General features: G+C 44.7%; 1 pseudogene across 1 annotated transcript; it reads right to left on the reverse strand.

Moving 5' to 3' along the window:
• Window positions 1-1,873: 1,873 nt before the first annotated feature.
• On the reverse strand, window positions 1,874-11,916 carry LOC311144396 (proline dehydrogenase 1, mitochondrial-like; annotated as a pseudogene). The gene is made up of 10 exons: window positions 11,771-11,916; window positions 7,596-7,630; window positions 7,347-7,490; window positions 6,773-6,819; window positions 6,263-6,356; window positions 5,499-5,645; window positions 4,922-4,989; window positions 4,566-4,664; window positions 3,111-3,202; window positions 1,874-2,321 (listed from the first exon to the last, which is right to left on the reverse strand). The product of its transcript is annotated as a proline dehydrogenase 1, mitochondrial-like (transcript).
• Between the last annotated feature and the right edge of the window lie 1,819 nt (window positions 11,917-13,735).

Here is a 13,735-nt window from a genome sequence, read left to right on the forward strand (position 1 = left end):
TAGTAATACAACCAATCAATCCCTTATCTTGCAAAAACACTCATGTTTAGTATAAACTCTGTTCAACCCCGGCTCACCCGAGCTTGACCTGAAGATTGATTGTTCGACATGACAGGTTCACACTTAATCTTTCAAACATACACAAACCCCACCTCATCATGCTGTAATCAATTTAAGAAGATAGCCAAGGAGAGACAAAGGTTTAGCCTGAACTCTGTTCAACCCTGGCTCGTTCCAGGGATATGCCTAAGGGGAGCCACAGGGTCATAGTCTGGTTACAGTCACAGATAACATAAGACTACTGTAGAATTTCACCCAATGACAGGGCAGATGCCCATTTTACACATACACAAGCCCAGTGAAAGGAACCATTCTTAGTTCTTGCCTAGCAACAGAGACATCCGTGATTTAACCTTGTTTAGCACATAGTTCACTAAAACATCCCCCTCAGTTGCTGAGATGAAAGAAAATGCCCAAACTGCCGTCTGATAATCCATTAAATCCTAACCACAAACATAAGGCAAGCAAAACAAACAAACAGTCTGAGGCTGAACCGTTCCACCGCCACAGGGGATCTCATGAGACGACGCTGCGCAGTCAACCTCTTGCATAAGAAACGTCGACATTCATAAAGTACATTAGGAAAAATGTTCTGACAGTGGCTCTGGAGCTGTTCTAATTAGAAGAAGAAAAAGAACATGTCCTGAAAGTCAAAAAGAACACTTGATTCAAATAGTGTATTGGATGGATAAAATGGTTGACAAACTCTATGAACAAAGCACAGCAGGAACTTACATTAGACACAGTGCATTTTTCTCGTTTCTGTTCTTCTGACCAATTTGCTTCCAATGATTAATGCGTCCTCTCCCTCCCCTATTCAGTGTGAGAGCACAATATCATGGGCAATTTAATAATCATCTGCAGAAGGATGGTTGCTGTCACAGAGTCGCAGGGTGATCATTATTGGGAAGCCTGATTAGTTTCTGAATGAGATATTAATGGACTGTCAGTAATGAAACAGGCTCTAACCTACAATTACCATTGCAATGACCCATACTGGGAGTCTATCTCAAAAGCTCGGCCAACAAAAGAGAACGATAACACTCAATTTTCTTTAACTTTAAAAATAATTGTTGATGTCTTGAGAGTTTGAGGCCTTGTGGATTTCTCTTTACATTCTTCTTGTCAGCTATTTTGATCATAAACTTACTTGATGAAACATGCTGAATAAACAAAATAAACTGTTTTTCATATTTACAAGGTTGCAGTGCTTTATCAAACATATTTAAAATGTCATATTAATTTAGATGCCAAATGGACAAATTAATAGAACACTGAGTTACAATGATTTGAAGTCCTGAATAGTTTAAAGTAATGCCATTCCGGACATCAACACAAGCAAACTAGGCTACTGGAGAACAAACCTTCCAGAGCCTTCAGGAATGTACAATGAATTCTCCTATCGATTTAAACTAAACTACAATAAAGTTTATTCTCTTTTAAACTATCTTTGAGTGTAATATTTAATGCAGTACTATAGAGGCACAAGGGGCTAGACAAGTATACATTCTTACTCTAGATTTATGAATAGCATAAAGAACACTATAAGATACTACAATACTTGTGAAACATCATGTAGGAAATCTACAGAAATACTCCTAAGGGGTTTTATGTGGCCTTGAATCAAGAAGCATTATACAGAAAAATGAATATTGATGGATACTTTACTGCCATTTAAATCAAGCATGTTATCTTTTTATTATTGCTGTCCTTCTCCAGGATAAATAGAGTGATAAAAAAGTAGTGAGCGGCAGGCGGACTGGGCCAGCCGGACATTTTAGGGAGTCCTTTTGGAGTAGTAAAGATGCCTGTATGATGTATGCAGGGCTCTGAGGATGCTGAGAGGACAAAAAGAGGAACGCTTACAGAGAGGAAATTAAGAGAGAGGGAGAGAGGGAAAGAGGGAGGGGGAAAGATAGCTAAGGGGAAGAGGGAGAGATAAACAGAGAAAGAGAGAGGGGTGAAATGAGAGCGAGAGAGACAGAAAGAGAGATCACTAAAAAGAGAGTAAGTGGCACAGACAGAGACGGAGCGAGAGACAGCTAGCTAGCTGTGATTTCATAGTGCAGGGTCAGGCTGAGGCCTGTAGAAGACCTGTCCAGAGGCCAGCCTGCGTTTCAGCTCCTTCCACAGCAGCTCTCTCTCCCTCTGGGAACCCTTCATGAAGCCCCTGTTGTCCTGGGCACGACGGGACAGCTATGGGATCACCTCGTTCACAGGCCCATAGGGAGCATACTTATACACAGGGAAACCTGCCTGGCCTGGAGGGAGGAGAGGGGTAGTATATTAGTGAACAGACACAAAGGTCACAGGGACAGGTTTTAGAGTAACACAAAGCTATACGATACAGTAGTAGCAGGGATTTCACTAGCTAGAACAAAAAGAAGAAGGCAGCGGTAAACATGTCGTCCCCCACGAATGATGCAGTGCCCCCTTTGGGCCAATTGAGATATCGCATGTGACTAACACATTTCAGTTAATAACTATAGCTCCTGCTGTTAAAAATCAAAAAGAGACCCTGTTTGTCATTTTGTGATGTATTATTGTTCCGAAAGAAAACGCCACGTAGAAATATGTTCAACAATTTATTAAGCAATGAATAATACAAGTCTTGGCAATATAAGCTCTGCTTCTTCAGTGTAGCTCACTGCCTAAGCAAAGCATCAATATACAGGCAGTGATCACAGTAAGCTATACTAATCCCCCCGGCAGGAACACAGAACCGAACAGGCAGAGGCTGGGGTGGTGGTGGGAGGTAGAAGCCAGCGAATAGTAGCAGCAGCAGCAAGCAGCAGCAGGTTGAGTGAGTAGACCCGGTCAGCTTAAATAGGCCTCTAATAAGGTAGGCGTGATTGTTACTAGCCTCTAATTGGTTCCATCTCAGCTGATGCGTCAGCCTGAGGCGGGGCACTCTGGTTTCCCTTCTGAACTGGCTCTGTGCAGGTCAGATGGATCAGGGTTCAACCGCATGGGTGTTGTCTATGTCTCTCACTTTCACCCAATGGAAGCTAACCAACCAATCAATCAATCGATCAATCAATCAGGCTCACCCAATGGGAAACGGATCTTGTCACACATGGCCAGTAGCTTTCCGAGGTTCTCTGTGAAGTTCTCCGTGGGAGTCAGGCCCAACTTATTCATCCTGCGTGTCAATGAACACAAACAACAAAAGTAAATATAGTTTAAAAGCACTTCTAGAAATGTAATGTACATGTACAGGTATGTGTGAGTGGGCAGTAAGAGCAGTCAGGTTAGGGAGCTATCCTCCTCAGAGCAGTCAGGGTAGGGAGCCATCCTCCTCAGAGCAGTCAGGTTAGGGAGCCATCCTCCTCAGAGCAGTCAGGGTAGGGAGCCATCCTCCTCAGAGCAGTCAGGGTAGGGAGCCATCCTCCTCAGAGCAGTCAGGGTAGGGAGCCATCCTCCTCAGAGCAGTCAGGGTAGGGAGCTATCCTCCTCAGAGCAGTCAGGTTAGGGAGCCATCCTCCTCAGAGCAGTCAGGGTAGGGAGCTATCCTCCTCAGAGCAGTCAGGTTAGGGAGCCATCCTCCTCAGAGCAGTCAGGTTAGGGAGCTATCCTCCTCAGAGCAGTCAGGTTAGGGAGCTATCCTCCTCAGAGCAGTCAGGTTAGGGAGCTATCCTCCTCAGAGCAGTCAGGGCAGGGAGCCATCCTCCTCAGAGCAGTCAGGGTAGGGAGCTATCCTCCTCAGAGCAGTCAGGTTAGGGAGCTATCCTCCTCAGAGCAGTCAGGTTAGGGAGCTATCCTCCTCAGAGCAGTCAGGGTAGGGAGCTATCCTCCTCAGAGCAGTCAGGGTAGGGAGCCATCCTCCTCAGAGCAGTCAGGTTAGGGAGCTATCCTCCTCAGAGCAGTCAGGGTAGGGAGCCATCCTCCTCAGAGCAGTCAGGGTAGGGAGCTATCCTCCTCAGAGCAGTCAGGGTAGGGAGCCATCCTCCTCAGAGCAGTCAGGGTAGGGAGCCATCCTCCTCAGAGCAGTCAGGGCAGGGAGCCATCCTCTTCAGAGCAGTCAGGGCAGGGAGCCATCCTCCTCAGAGCAGTCAGGTTAGGGAGCCATCCTCCTCAGAGCAGTCAGGTTAGGGAGCCATCCTCCTCAGAGCAGTCAGGTTAGGGAGCCATCCTCCTCAGAGCAGTCAGGGTAGGGAGCCATCCTCCTCAGAGCAGTCAGGGAAGGGAGCCATCCTCCTCAGAGCAGTCAGGTTAGGGAGCTATCCTCCTCAGAGCAGTCAGGGCAGGGAGCCATCCTCCTCAGAGCAGTCAGGGCAGGGAGCCATCCTCATCAGAGCAGTCAGGGTAGGGAGCCATCCTCCTCAGAGCAGTCAGGGCAGGGAGCCATCCTCTTCAGAGCAGTCAGGTTAGGGAGCCATCCTCCTCAGAGCAGTCAGGGAAGGGAGCCATCCTCCTCAGAGCAGTCAGGGAAGGGAGCCATCCTCCTCAGTGTGTCTGTGATCTATGCCAAGGCCTTGGCAGTAGACTAGATTATGGAGACTTGCCTCCTCATGGTGTGCTTCACCGTGTCCTCGTTGTGTGAAGCCAACATGACATTGGCGTTTCTGTTCAGTCCAATCTCATTCAGGATGTAGTCTAGACACCTTATAGTACACAGACATGACAGTAAATCAAACCATAGTACTGTCCCTGACACGTTGTTACACAGCTGTGACCAAGCTGCTCCTGAAATGTCAGCCTACTTCCTGTAAGTGCAGTACCTTTGGTCAGATCAGAGCTAAAGTTTAGTTATTCAGCACTATTACAGGTTCTTAAAAACATTTGTTTTTAACTATAAGTATGTATTAAGTATGTTTTTAAGTATTCAGTGTCCGTTAGTATGAATTGATTCATCCTTTACCTGTGGTACATCATGTTAGTGGTCTCATAGTCAGTGTCAATGGGATCCTCATATCCAATTTCTTCCACCTGCTACATGTAGGCTCCGTGCACAAGCCCTCCCATCTCGACAACTCAACATCCATGGTCACGTTATCACAGGCCTAATATGGCAACATTTGACTACAGGGTCTCTAACCTTGAGGTATCACTGGAAAGAAGGCAACGCGTGACTGCTGGTTCTCTAACCTTGAGGTATCACTGGAAAGAAGGCAACGTGTGACTATGGGGTCTCTAACCTTGAGGTATCACTGGAAGGAAGGCAACGCGTGACTGCTGGTTCTCTAACCTTGAGGTATCACTGGAAAGAAGGCAACGCGTGACTGCTGGTTCTCTAACCTTGAGGTATCACTGGAAAGAAGGCAACGTGTGACTATGGGGTCTCTAACCTTGAGGTATCACTGGAAGGAAGGCAACGCGTGACTGCTGGTTCTCTAACCTTGAGGTATCACTGGAAAGAAGGCAACGTGTGACTATGGGTTCTCTAACCTTGAGGTATCACTGGAAAGAAGGCAACGTGTGACTATGGGGTCTCTAACCTTGAGGTAGCACTGGTAGGTGTTGAAGATGGGAGGTTTCTCTCCGTTGTAGATCCTCTGCATCTCCACAGTCAGGGTGCTGATGGCAGGCAGGAAGTAGGTCTGCTCTGCATCCACCATCAGACGGACACTGTGCTCCTCAGCATGCTGCAACGCAGAGGAACCAGGTTGTAGTCAGACGGACAATGTGCTCCTCAGCATGCTGCAACGCAGAGGAACCAAGTTCTATTCAACAAAGATGAGTTCTACTTCAATACAGACACATGAGCTACATGTTTTTCTCAAGAATCTAAGGAAACATAACTTTTAGAAAGCAGTAGTGTGATAACATTACATAACATTACATTACATAGCATAGATAATGGCCGTGTCCGTAGTAGGCATTTTGGGTATGCGCAAATATAACGTGTTTTTGTATATTACATTTTGAAAATGTAGTATGCTTTAAATGCCAGCATGTCATACTCATTTTGACTTTTCATGTAGTAAAATTTGCTGCAAACTATTGAGGAAGAGAATAGTTTGTTTGACAACAGCTGGTAATCAAAGTTAACATATGGCGGGAATCAACGCAATTGCGCATTAAATTACGCATTCTCAATAGGATGAGCCCAGTATGTTGATATTCGCTGCTTACTGCATTTGTTTTTACAGTGCGTTCTTAATAGTATGTAGTATGATTAGTACACAGTATGTAATTTTAGTAAGTAGCAGGCAAGACAGATTTCGGCCAATACCTTTACATAGCGCTTTGTCGTGTTTACCTTGGACAGCTTGTCCAACCTCTGCAGCATTCTGTTTATCTGCTTCTCCCCCCTCCTCAGTGAACTTACTGAGCAGCAGCTCCAGCTGACCTGTCTAAGCAAACACAATATGTTTACCTGTCTGTGGCACAATGAATCACACTGTCTCAGCAAACACAGGAGATAGGGCCTTCTCTCCCATTAAATCTTGCTAGGTCTGGCACTGGAGATAGTGTGTTGCACGGCCAGAGAGGCCAAGAAAGACTTTATCTGAGGCCCACTGAGACACTTTCCAAGTGGTGGAACTCCTTTCAAGCACCCATTATTTTCTCAATTCTGGGATCAACTCGAAAGTGTCAATCTTACCAATTTAATAGCACAAACAATTTAACAAGTCAATTGAAACATACAGTCAATTGAAACAAACAGGGTTTGGCAGTGTTTACAGAACCACTTGAGTATGATACAAATCCATATTGTGTCTGTCTATGCTTATCTCCTACAGTATTTCCATTGGCTTGCATTGCTTACCTCTAAGTTTGGGACAACGGCTGTTCCAATCCAGCATGTCAATGGTTCTGGAGGGGCACAGGGAGAGACAGCCTTTAGCCAGGAAAATATAAAGTATGAAGTGATATATACAGTATTGTATACTACAAATCAGTCTATGCAAAGCCCTCACTGTCAATCAGAAACGTCTTCCAGTGTCTGCCTGCCTGCCTGCTGAACATCTTTACCAGTGTGTGTGTAGGCTGCCCTCTGGTGGGGGCTATTGGAGAGAGACAGAGACCCTCTGGTGGGGGCTAATGGGGGGAGTCAGAGGCCCTCTGGTGGGGGCTAATGGGGGGAGTCAGAGGCCCTCTGGTGGGGGCTAATGGGGGGAGTCAGAGGCCCTCTGGTGGGGGCTAATGGGGGGAGTCAGAGGCCCTCTGGTGGGGGCTAATGGGGGGAGAGACAGAGGCCCTCTGGTGGGGGCTAATGGAGAGAGACAGAGGCCCTCTGGTTGGAAAAAAATAAAAATACTCTCTAACCCCCCGACCGTCCAGCCTTTCTCTCTATATTGTGTCTATTGTGTCTTTCTGCAGGCGTACCAGATGCTAGATACCAGATGCTTTGATACACTTGAGGAAGGTCTCCATGTGTTGGTCACATTTAGCCTCGTCTGCGTAGAAATATGTCCCGGCTCTGGTCACTCCCCCTCGGCTGTCCCTGAACTGTCGGTGAGCCTTGTACTTATTTTCTCTGTGGCCTGCAGGGGGCAGCAAACACACCAGCATCCCTCCCTATTGCAACCAGTTGCATCATATAGTTAGTGGCTCAAATGGAACCCTAACAATCCAACGGACGGACTTACCTAAGCGTTCCTTCTCTGCAGCGGACACACATGAGCTGTCAACGAAGAAGGAAAGAAAAAGAAAGCAGAATTGATTCACTCGTTATGAATTTGAACAGTATTATAGTGTTCTGAACAAACAGGATCATATTAGAGCTCACCACAGTCCACACACACACACACACGCACACACGCACACACGCACACACGCACACACGCACACACACACACACACACACACACACACACACACACACACACACACAAACATTGACATTAGATTCCTTGGTGAACATGAGCCTGGCACATCAGACTAAAAAAAAAAACATTCCATGAACCGTAGTGCCCTTGAGGCACCAGCCAGTTTATATTGTACCCATGAACCCACAGGTGGCCCCAGATAGATTGAGAAACTGAGCTGTCCCTGCCCATGTTTGGACCTTCATGAAGGGCACTCAGACACACTATACAGCTGAACATATGTCCATACCATTACAGACCACAGAAATGAGGTCTGACCCATGTCACATGTGACTACTCTGGGGCCGGTAAGCTTGATGGGTATTCAGCCAGGTCACACCAGATCCAATGCAGTATTCGACATTCGTCCCCAGAACGTCGGGAGATGCTGATACCATAGAGGAGGCTCGTGGCTTGCTATGGTGTTGTGGACAAGGATGGCGGATGGCGTAAGCTGTGAGCTCCGGCTCAGAGGATTGTGGGTTCAATCCCACTCCCAGGCAGTCATTTTTAGTTTTTTTAACGATTCCCAAACCTTAACCCTTAACTTAACCAATCGGAATCAATGCCTAAACTTAACCGTCAAAACGCTAAGTTTTTCTCCCCCCTGGACCATAGTCCAATACTGAAGTCAGACCGTGTTAGGCCGTGTCAGACTGTGAGATCTTGTTGGGGTATTTGGACGTAAGAAAGTAAAGTAACAGGGGGTTGATGGTATGATGGCATGTCTGGACTAAGAGAAATACATTCCACATGCATGAAATGGAACTGTAAATATCTAGGGGGTGGGTTGTTGGTTGGTTATTTGTTTGTACAGTGGGGAAAAAAAGTATTTAGTCAGCCACCAATTGTGCAAGTTCTCCCACTTAAAAAGATGAGAGAGGCCTGTAATTTTCATCATAGGTACATGTCAACTATGACAGACAAAATGAGAAAAAAAAATCCAGAAAATCACATTGTAGGATTTTTAATGAATTTATTTGCAAATTATGGTGGAAAATAAGTATTTGGTCAATAACAAAAGTTTCTCAATACTTTGTTATATACCCCTTGTTGGCAATGACACAGGTCAAACGTTTTCTGTAAGTCTTCACAAGGTTTTCACACACTGTTGCTGGTATTTTGGCCCATTCCTCCATGCAGATCTCCTCTAGAGCTGTGATGTTTTGGGGCTGTCGCTGGGCAACACGGACTTTCAACTCCCTCCAAAGATTTTCTATGGGGTTGAGATCTGGAGACTGGCTAGGCCACTCCAGGACCTTGAAATGCTTCTTACGAAGCCACTCCTTCATTGCCCGGGAGGTGTGTTTGGGATCATTGTCATGCTAAAAGACCCAGCCACGTTTCATCTTCAATGCCCTTGCTGATGGAAGGAGGTTTTCACTCAAAATCTCACGATACATGGCCCCATTCATTCTTTCCTTTACACGGATCAGTCGTCCTGGTCCCTTTGCAGAAAAAAAGCCCCAAAGCATGAAGTTTCCACCCCCATGCTTCACAGTAGGTATGGTGTTCTTTGGATGCAACTCAGCATTCTTTGTCCTCCAAACATGATGAGTTGAGTTTTTACCAAAAAGTTATATTTTGGTTTCATCTGACCATATGACATTCTCCCAATCCTCTTCTGGATCATCCAAATGCACGCTAGCAAACTTCAGACGGGCCTGGACATTTACTGGCTTAAGCAGGGGGACACGTCTGGCACTGCAGGATTTGAGTCCCTGGCGGAGTAGTGTGTAACTGATGGTAGGCTTTGTTACTTTGGTCCCAGCTCTCTGCAGGTCATTCACTAGGTCCCCTCGTGTGGTTCTGGGATTTTTGCTCACCATTCTTGTGATCATTTTGACCCCACGGGTGAGATCTTGCGTGGAGCCCCAGATCGAGGGAGATTATCAGTGGTCTTGTATGTCTTCCATTTCCTAATATTTGCTCCCACAGTTGATTTCTTCAAACCAAGCTGCTTACCTATTGCAGATTCAGTCTTCCCAGCCTGGTGCAGGTCTACAATTTTGTTTCTGGTGTCCTTTGACAGCTCTTTGGTCTTGACCATAGTGGAGTTTGGAGTGTGACTGTTTGAGGTTGTGGACAGGTGTCTTTTATACTGATAACAAGTTCAAACAGGTGCCATAAATACAGGTAACGAGTGGAGGACAGAGGAGCCTCTTAAAGAAGAAGTTACAGGTCTGTGAGAGCCAGAAATCTTGCTTGTTTGTAGGTGACCAAATACTTATTTTCCACCATAATTTGCAAATAAATTCATTAAAAATCCTACAATGTGATTTTCTGGATTCTTTTTTCTCAATTTGTCTGTCATAGTTGACGTGTACCTATGATGAAAATGACAGGCCTCTCTCATCTTTTTAAGTGGGAGAACTTGCACAATTGGTGGCTGACTAAATACTTTTTTTCCCCACTGTATATGTACGAGCTTGTTGTGAAAAATGATTTTTTTTCTCAGGAATGATTCTATTCTATTATTTGATATTCTATTCTATGGAAGACCAAGCATCCCCTCTTGTTCATACTGTGCCTCACTCACATGCTGCTGTGTTGCTGACTGGTGCAAGTGTCTTTGATAAGTCGCGTGAGTGCATGTCCAGCACAACTGTATCAGGAAGTAGTTTTGTATCAAAGTGGACTAGCTACCTCTTCCTGGCTTATGCCTTGCAGGTCTGTTTTTTACCAACACAAAGCTCTGAATGTCTTCTGATGGCAGACAAAGTCCAGACTAAGCAGAAAACTAAACATAGCAGAAGTGACTGGGTGTCCTGTCCTAATATTATTTTCATGGTAGAGTTAGGATATATTTCAAACAGGGCAGGGAGTGAGTAAAACCACACTGTCTTACACCTGTTTTTGCATATTAAACAAGATCTCAGGCAGCCACTGTTCTGAGTCAACAGAGCTGATCGCTTGCTGATTCTGAAATGTACCTGACCAGAGTGACCTCTTTCAGAGAGAGAGAGACACAGAGAAACACTCAGTCCTTTGGCAGTATGTCCCCATCTCTCTCTCTCTCTCGCTCGCTCACTCACTCACTCACTCTTGCTCTCTCTTTCTTTCTTTCTCTCCCTCTCTCTCTCTTTCTTTCTCTCTCTCTCTCTCTCTCTCTCTCTCTCTCTCTCTCTCTCTCTCTCTCTCTCTCTCTCTCTCACACTGGACAAAATCAGACCAATTTACTTATTTTTAGGCATATAACCTCAAAGTTAAAGTTGTCCTCCAAAGAGGGGAAATGAAGGTGAGTTCAGAACAAAAACTTAGCATAACTCACAGTGTGACTACATAGTGCCATTATCTCACCCACATGAAGCCTAGCTCTCCTCAGAGAGAACGGTTGTGTAAGTTTTTCCTGGCCTGTCATACAGGCTTATATCAGAGCAGGGATCAGACTGTCTCTACTGACTCTCTGCCTTGTGCTGCTGCTGCTTCGCCTCATGTGATAGAATTCCTGAAGAGTGAGAGTTCCGAGAGGACAGCCAATCAGACGAGGAGGGCTTTGACCAAACTGACCAATGGGGTCTGGACAGACTAGTGTTTACATCCTAAGAGGGATGTCAAATTATAGCCTGTCCTTAGCTTCAAATGAGGGGAAATTCATACTGTGGTCGTTCACTCTGGTTAGATCTGGATACCGTTCATTCAGAATAAGGAAATTACATTAGTTTGTGGAAACATTTTTGATGTGTGAAAAATTAAAACTGGTTTGCTGAACAAGATGTCTATGTGCTCTCAGAAGTATATAGTATTTCAAATTCATACACAAAACAATGACCTATTTTCATTCTGATAAAGGGGGATACACATCTCTGTTTTCTTATAAGCCAACATTAACATGGGATGTTCTTACTGTTGTTCTACTAACGATGGCTGCTGGGACCCCACCAGAACATACAGTATAACCTGAAGTTCTAGCAACATTCAGTTTTTGCTGGGTCTATGAAATAGGTTAGGTAGACCATCTAGCCACTGCCTCCTCCTGTGTGAGATCCTCTTTTACACTGTAGTCCAGGACGAAGCCCACTCCGAAAGCCCTGTTCTTCTGAATCAGAGGCTTGATGGACTTGTGGTCCTCTCCCACCACAGACTGACCATAGAACGTCATCTTCATAAACTGCTCAAAAGGCCTTCTTCCCCAGTATCCTTACTGATATCCATCAGCTAGGAAAAAGAGGGAAATGCATTTACATATCTTTCAAGCGTTACTACGTAACATTGTGTTCTACCCCCTCTTGTGTCTTTGAGTCTCTAGTGACTCCTTTTATGGAGTGAAATTTCAAATTGAGATGATAAATCGTTACATAACATTTTTATAGCATTAGCCAGGAACACCATGTTTTGCAGTGTTTAGAAATGTAGCGGTAAGAAAGGACAGGATGACTGGAAGTGGGACGTAATAGATTCCCTACTCTGCTGCATCTTTAGGTTGACTGAATGTTGAAAAACTGTGGATAGGTTGTTTTTTTTAACCACTCCAAACAAGAAGCTCCTTCACTGAAAAAATAAATATATATACGCAACATGTAAAGTGTTGGTCTCATGTTTCATGAGCTGAAATAAAAATCCCAGAAACTGTCCATACACACAAAAAGCTTATTTCTTTCAAATGTTGTGCACAAATTTGTTTACATCCCTGTTAGTGAGCATTTCTCCTTTGCCAAGATAATCCATCCACCTGACAGGTGTGGCATATCAAGAAGCTGATTAAACAGCATGATCATTACACAGGTGCACCTTGTGCTGGGAACAATAAAAGGCCACTTTACAATGTGCAGTTTAGTCACACAACACAATGTCACAGATGTCTCAAGTTTTGAGGGAGCATGCAATTGGCATGCTGACCGCAGGAATGTCCACTAGAACTGTTGCCAGATAATTGAATGTTCATTTCTCTACCATAAGCTGCCGCCAACGTCGTTTTAGAGAATTTGGCAGTACGTCCAACTGGCCTCACAACCGCAGACCACGTGTAACCATGCCAGCCCAGGACCTCCACATCCGGCTTCTTCACCTGCAGGATCATCTTATGGGGGGTGAGGGTGCTGAGGAGTATTTCTGTCTGTAATAAAACTCAAAATGATTGGCTGGGCCTGACTCCCAGTGGGTGGGCCTGGCTGCCAAGTGGGTGAGCCTATGCCCTCCCAGGCCCACCCATGGCTGCACCCCTGGAAGGAAATTGTCTTCTGAAGTATATATCTGAGCCTACTGGTGCAAGGGCGTGTACAATTTTGACATAAGACACGTGTGTGCTCCTCCTTTCAGGTCGATTCCAGCGCGAAAATCCAAAACACCTGTCCCAATAAATATCCCATTAAACAGGAAATCGTCGTTTTTGTATCCCAAGTTAATGCTAAAAAAGTTAATATAAAAAACGATTGTATTAATCGCACAGTAAAGTCTTGGGAAACTATGGTGAAATGGTAATAACCCACAGTCAGCTCATGTGTCAGTTCATTCAATGAAACAGACGGCGGAGCCATTGTCTTGCAAAAGTTAACTCTGTAGTAAGGGTGCTGCCAAGAGCTCTTTCTTTCTGTCAAATTTCGATCCAATGAAGTTGGCCTTGAATAATAACGATTGATTGTGACTAACATGAATGTTACAAACATAAATAAAAGTTTGGTACTTGATTGCCTAAATTAAATTACTCCTATTATTTTACTATAAATAAGAGCACTTGTACTATTATTATTGTTTTATGATTGTTATTATTATTGTTAAAGTATTCTCTTATATGTTGAGGAAATGTGGACATTGAAGAACCAGACATAGGACTATATCATAATATTGTCTATTTGTCCACATGTGGCACACCCACTGTTATGAGTTGCTTTATGGCTTATTTTCTCAGAACAGGAAATCAACTGTGGCGCACGAAAAGTAAATCCACTTGACTCTGTAACTGCAGCCAAGGATAAACTAGA

Source organism: Coregonus lavaretus (assembly GCF_964263955.1).
Source record: "Coregonus lavaretus genome assembly, chromosome: 17".
Taxonomy (NCBI): domain Eukaryota; kingdom Metazoa; phylum Chordata; class Actinopteri; order Salmoniformes; family Salmonidae; genus Coregonus; species Coregonus lavaretus.